At 38.4% G+C, this 7021-nt stretch overlaps 1 pseudogene; it reads left to right on the top strand.

Annotated features, from left to right (window-relative positions):
• The first annotated feature begins 1108 nt into the window (after nt 1-1108).
• On the top strand, nt 1109-5005 carry LOC118241845 (annotated as a pseudogene).
• The last annotated feature ends 2016 nt before the right edge of the window (nt 5006-7021 follow it).

Below are 7021 nucleotides of genomic sequence, written 5' to 3'. Positions count from 1 at the left end.
CTGGAGAACCTTTATACCATGCACACCCCGCCTCTTACACAGAAAGAAATTGCTGTCAAAGGTCTGAGGAAACCCAAGACAAGGTGATGAAAGATAAAGAAAAAGGAAGTTTCCTTTGCCTTTAGGTTAATATAGGAAATACACCAGAAATTTAATCCCTCCTCCCCATAAAGTCCTGTGCATTATTTAAACAAAACCTTTTGCAGGCTTGCCACAATGACCTATTTCAGATATCATATTGTTACAAAAGTGAGGAGGACCAGTCTAACTAGAAAATAGAGGCGACACCTTCTGCACCTCGTTTGTCAACAGGTTCGCTGGAAGACATGCTGAGGGATGCATTTCTTACATTTTTTCTATCAAGTCCTATAGATAATTCAAATATGAAGTTGTGCTGGACTGCCACAAACCGCCTATTTCAGATTTGTCACGTTATATATTTATTTGTTTATTTGCTTCGTTCTTAATAACTTTAATCCATTTAGTAAATATAATACAATCATCCACTTTGCACCATTGTAGATTCTATGACATTACTGACTTTCCACATTCAGCTGAAAATGGTGAATTGAGAAGTTTATATCTGTGTATCCCACAAACTCCTGAAGGACAAAGCCTTGTGTCTGAAGATGTTTACTATACAAAGTCATATACAGGACACTCATTAACACAGGACACAGGTCTTTTTTAAAAGAAACCATTTTGAACAGTTTTGCTTGTGCAGTTAGTGTTGGGCTGTCGAGCGGATGCAGGGGTTTCTCATGAGCAGGTCATCTGAAGCACAAGAACAGTTTACGTTGTGCATTTTCTCAGGATTCTTTAACAATTCCTCTGGTTTGGTCTTAAATTGGCTCTCTTTGTGCATAAATTCTGCTCTTCATTTAAAAATCAATGTGTCTATTATGATTTCTACATTGCAACTATATTTCCTTGATTCATAGTGGGCAGTGAAGTCAGTCCAGTCTACCTTTTATAGGCCTAGTTAACCTTAATGTCCAGGTGGCAGGTTAACTGTGAATAGCAGGGATGTATGCATTTCTCTTCTGGGGAAGAAAAGCACACCTCTGATGAAACAACATGTCTTTCCAGTGAACTTGATACAATCTAGATGCAGGTGAGAGGTTGCTCATTCTACTACTTGGCACTACTTGTGCCAACCAACTCCATATGGAGTCCAGGATTCACAGAGGAGCTTCTCCCAGCTTCTAAGCAGATATCCCTGCTGTACCACATCTCCTGCCTGTGTCTGGCTAAGTTTCCAAACTTGGAGAGGCTCCTTAGGAAGCGTGCTGGGGAAACCCAACTTCTCTTTGGATCCTCTGAAGCTCTTCTGCTGAAGGTATGGTGTCAGTGTAGGGTGAGATCTCTGGTCGTTTCTGTCTGTCAGGAAGAAAATAATTTATAATGAATTAATAACAATCAATGACCGTATTGTGTAAAACACTGGAATCCAAAGGTATAATGACAGATTGGATATTCTAGTGAATTTACAGCAACACTTCACCTTAAAATATCAGACATAGCAAAAAAAAAATATCAAACTGATAGTTTAAAGTTTTCTAGAAAATGTGTTGATAAATTATTTTGCAAATTAATATAAAGCGATATTCAAAACTACATGCCACCATAATTAACATTAGACTTATAAGAGAAATATAACCAACTGAAACATTCTTATTAGTAGAACGCTACATTTTCGGGATAACAAAATTCAGTCAGATCTTTGGAATCAACCTGTCCAGGTACTGAATCAGTGTCCTCTAAAACACTAAAGAAAAATGTAATGAAATATCCAGTAGATTTAAATAGCTGATTAACTAAATATATAAAATGAGAAACCATATATTAAAAATACAAAATGATTTATTTGTACAATCTCTTTTGTTCCATAGAACAAATTTGATCATTTCAAAAGGACTTTCTGATTGGCATAATGACACATTAAGTAAAATTATGGCCTTCTCATTTGGGAAAAAAAATGTAATTCCAGATTAAAATCCAAATCCTTAAACTGACAAACAGTTTATTTTAAAAGTGTTATCAATGGAAGAAAAACAAAGTAAATGAAGATCACAATTTTGACAGATGTTCAGTACTAGAGGTTTTGTAACATAATAGCATCTGTTTCTATATTTGAAGAGCATGTAATCAGAGCATGTTCTCTGTTAGCTGGAAATCTGCTTTTACATATCAGGAGAAAGAGTTGGGTAAGATGAGACAGACCCACTGCCTTGGTCAAAACTCTATAAACTCCTTCCTCTTGGGCTGATTATTGATGGAGATTAATAATTGGAGATTGATGTGATCTGCTGTGTACTTATTCTTATATGATCAATCTAGACAAAGAGTTAAAAGTACTACAGCTACAAGGTCACACAGTGTCAGAGTACAGACCTGTAATCAGACCTGCTCAAGTACCACAGAACCAATTTGAAAGGCAGGAGGCGAGATGTTTGTAATCACATCACCATAAATGTCTCTGAATCCTTAATGAGCTCAGTAACTGGATTGTAGCCAATATGTCCATCACATGGAGGAACAGCAGCAGCAAAGGTCATATAAGGTGGGAGGTAAATGCTAAATTACATTCTGCATATCTTATGTTATTCCTTCCACCACAGTGTATGGGCACCAGTCATAGCCTGGTTTCATCACTGTTTCCAATGCTGATACAAGCTATTGAAAAAAACAAACCAACACTGGCGGTAAAGTACCTGGAAAAAGCAAGAACCTGGATTGGTGAACTTATTGCAGATGTGGACAAGATGGTGCAAAGGTAACAACATGTATTTTTTGCAGCCTAGATCACCATGATGTATAGAAATGGTGTGAAGCAGTGCTGTTCTGTTAGTAGAGAAATGCATGTCAGATTAATAGTTTGAAAGTTAAATAATTATTAGCTTTTAGAGTTCTTCAATTTCAGTTTTATTCTGGTGTCTGTGACGCCTGTGCTGATGTGAAGATTCATATGTTGTACTTTAAAGCTGCACTATGTAGATTTTTAGAATTGGCGACCACTCTGGTGGAAGTATGCAACCGCATGAATCATGAACATATTGTAAAGTGGGTTGTGCTGCCTTCCATTTCCCCAAGTGAATTTATCTGATGATTGCGAGTGCATTCATGTTGAAGGAGTTTTCACAGAGAATTTGATCAGATCTCTCTGGAATGCTCTCTCAGGATGTAAGTGCATTATCTAACTTACTCTTCTAATCATCCAACAGATAGGCTACAGCCTGGTAGCACAGGCATAATGTTAGCCAAGTTTAATTTAAAGCTATAGTTGCATACATGAAAGGAGGGAGACGGTAGCACTGGAAATAATCTGAGAGATTAAAGGCTTTCCTTGTTCAGACATGAGAGGACAAACTCTGAAACAAAAAAGACACTCTCAGCAAAGTGATTATATCATAATATTAGCGAATTTGCCAGCTAACATTGGCTACATAGATAAAACAGCTTAACATTTACCTTGTACAATACACAAGATAACATTAAATTCCAAATCAATAACAAATTGCTTGTTTGCTTGCTAGCTAGCAAACCACCAACATAATGTACCTGTACAGCAATCAAAAATAAACAAACATTCCTGAACCCCTGCAGGCTGTTGCCACCCCTGAAAAGTCAACACAATGTGTAGGAGTCACATGCGGGTAATGCTGCAGAGGATGACTGGGGTTGCCGTTCTGATGTCTCCATATGAGGCAGTATCTCTATCCTTCAATTCACTGACTTTCAGCACTGTACACATGCACAGGTATATCAGAACTGTGAGCCACGCCCCCTGTAACATTACTCAGGGAAACAGCCAATCGAGCTGGACCTTGTTTTTGATCCTGTGCATGTGATTCGTTAATCCATAAAGACATCTGATGTAGTTCAGAAAACTCTTGCCAAATCTGATCCAACAGTTTTGAATCTCAATGAATATTTCATGCTTTATAGTGTGACTCGCAGAAAGACACTATATTTTAGCAGAAGGTTTTTCCTCTTGGCTTAGTAATGTGAATTCTTTCAATTTTAACAAACAAATGTTACCTAGTGCAGCTTTAATGACACAGTGACATAGACTGATAACAAATTGCTGGAATCTTCTCAACCTACAGACACACAAAGTAAATGAATGTTGACTATTTTCACATTTTTTATATTTAGCTATGTTAAACACAACAAACACGTGGCCACAACTACCAGTGACATCATCAATGAAAAGGCAAACACTGAGGCCAAGTCTGAGAAGCTTTCCAAGGAAGTTCAGGAAATGGAGGGAGCTATAAAGACCCTTGAAGAAAAGCTTGCCAGAGTTAGGAACGAGCTTGAAGAAACCAAAACGAAGATAGATGCCAAAAACCTGGAACTTGAGAGTTATGTAAGGGATGTGACAAGCAAAAGCTCAGGCCTCGGAATCTTCGCTGCGATTGTGCCGTTCATTAGGCCAATCGTCTAGTCCATTTACCATGCCGCAACATCCCCCGCTGCTGCTGCAAAAACGAAAGCTCTTGAAAACCAGCTGAATCAGCTCACCTCTCAAAAGACGGCTCTGATGAACCAACGGTGGAGCATTGAGGTCCAACAGATTGACTTACAGATGAAACTGGCCAAAGTAAAAATCGACAATGGTGAGTGATGATTGGTGATGTCTGCTGGATGACTGTTTTTGGTTATGTATGCTTGTGTGTCTGTTAACAGTTTTTTGAATAAGCTCATGGGTTCTGTGTGTAGTGTTACTGGACCAGTTCATCTCCACACATGTACATTAGTAAATGAGACTGTAAAGAATCTATTTTAAGAATACAAAAGGACACAGAGCTCTGAAAACACTTCCATAGCAAAACACTGCACAATTTTGCTGTCCTGTACTCATTCTTGGTTTAAATAAGCAGTCTGTTTCTGTTTGTGTGTACCAGGCTCTATACCCAGCCCTGTCCACCTGAACGAGGTCCAGCGATATCTGACTAAATTCCAGAACATTCTGATTCAGATGAAAAACTTCTGGGAAAAGGTGCACAGTATGTTGGGTGTCATGCAGAAAAACACGTTTATTAACGAAGATCTTGTTGATGAACCTGAACTTAAAGAAGAATTTGTGAATTCAATCCAAAAGGCTTCAGAGGTAACTGATATTTGAAACAGTTACAGTAAAGTCAAATTACAATATACAATGACATTTTTTTAAAATTCAAAAACACTGAACATTAGAGTAATGCCTGATAAGAATAATGTGGAATCTATTGTTCATTATGTAAGTCAGAACAGTTGTCCAAATGGTTTTGTATCTCTTTTACAGATTTGGTCAAATTTTGGTGGTTCCTGTGTTAAAGCTGCTAAAATATTCAAAATACAGTCCAAGGATGCCTATGCGTTCCTGGAGATTGATCCATCGTCTCTCTCAGACGCCGTGCGGCAGGAAGAGTATAACAGTGTGATGGGACAGCTACAGGAAATGAAAGTCTTGAACCAGACTCCAGCAGCCATCCAAAACTAAAGCATCCAAAACTACTGTGCATTTCCCCTTTGAGGCTGTCAAATCAAATACTCTGTTAAGTGGTGGTCATATTTTGGTAATTTTTATAGATAATATTGATTTTCTGCTTTTAGGTACAATCAGTCATTCCTTTTTTATTCAGAACTATATGACCTTGTAGTCAGTCATACACAATTTACAATGTATGTGTACCTGATTAGAATAGCGTAGCTTTCTCATCTAAGCCTCAAATCATTCAAGGCTGAAAAAAAAAATCTTTCTCCTCTTTTAATCTCCCATAATGAACTTTACTGCCATGTGAAACTGTCCATTAAAGCATCTCAAAGAATCTGTTTTTCAAAGCCACCTACTTCCAAATCTTTGTGGCCAGTGCTTAATGTGTAAATCATGAGGTGGCAGTAGATCATGTGGGAGGAGATCCAGGAGCACACAGACACAACAGCTCCAAGTGCTCCAACTAATGTAGTAGTGTTGTAAACAGACCTGGTGTTGCTATGACGACTGTAGTACGACAGGTCACATGAAGCCACATAACATGAAAATAACACAAAATACCCATATCAGTGAAAGATTACCTTGAGTCTTTAAGAACAGAAGTTGCCTTTTTGGGAGAGTTCCACCATTAAACAGTATTTTATGCAAATTCCATCTGTGTATGTGCAACAGGTATCACCTTTTTTTAAAAAAAAGCAACTCCACCAGTACCAGGTCAGACAAGTTTAATACAATTTAAAAAACATAACACTAAAACACACAATGAGTGGAAAATCTGGTTCTGAGTTTAAGCACAAATGGCTTCAATGACTTTTAACGTGGTCACCATCACACGTACATGAATCACTTCATCAGTACAATTCCTGATAAATATTTACACACCACACCCAATAAAACCTTACATTACTGAAAAACTCAGAATCAGGAAATACTCATAGCGGGAACAAAAATGTGACTCAGCCCCCTGCACACAAAATACACAACAGATTATCCCACATCACGACAAAGTAAGCACAAAATCAACAAACACATTACATCATACTCCATGTTTACCAAAATTGCGTTCACCCGCTCAAAACGTTTTTACTTTTACCGTTTTACCTTTCATTCAGGACGCAACCTGCTCCCAAGTTGCCTATAAAACAAATGCATCAGCACCTTAAACAAACACGACTCCATACCAGCCCCGGGATCGGGTCACGTTAAAAAGAAAACACCCGAATCACTAACTGCTGCACCGCTGCTCTTTTCCTGTGTCTGTTCGCACCGAATAGAACACTTTCCTAACCCGCACTTGCAGCCTCGACTATCTACCGACTGTGATGATCGCCACCTCATTCAAATGTCACTTAATCATGTCAAGTGACCTACAAAAAATGGCATGCAACAGCTGGGGTGAATTGCACAGCGAGGACGGTGAGAAACAGGTTTCTGGAGGCAGGGCTGAAGTTGTGCAAAGCTAGAAAAAAGCCCTTCATCAATGAGAAGCAAAGAAGAACCAGACTGAAGTTAGTAAAAGACCATTATGACTGGACCGTA

The sequence above is a fragment of the Electrophorus electricus genome, chromosome 8, assembly GCF_013358815.1.
Source record: "Electrophorus electricus isolate fEleEle1 chromosome 8, fEleEle1.pri, whole genome shotgun sequence".
NCBI classification, from domain to species: Eukaryota; Metazoa; Chordata; class Actinopteri; order Gymnotiformes; family Gymnotidae; genus Electrophorus; species Electrophorus electricus.
Note: the sequence above shows the minus strand (reverse complement) of the source record. Positions and strands in the feature narration are given on the sequence as shown.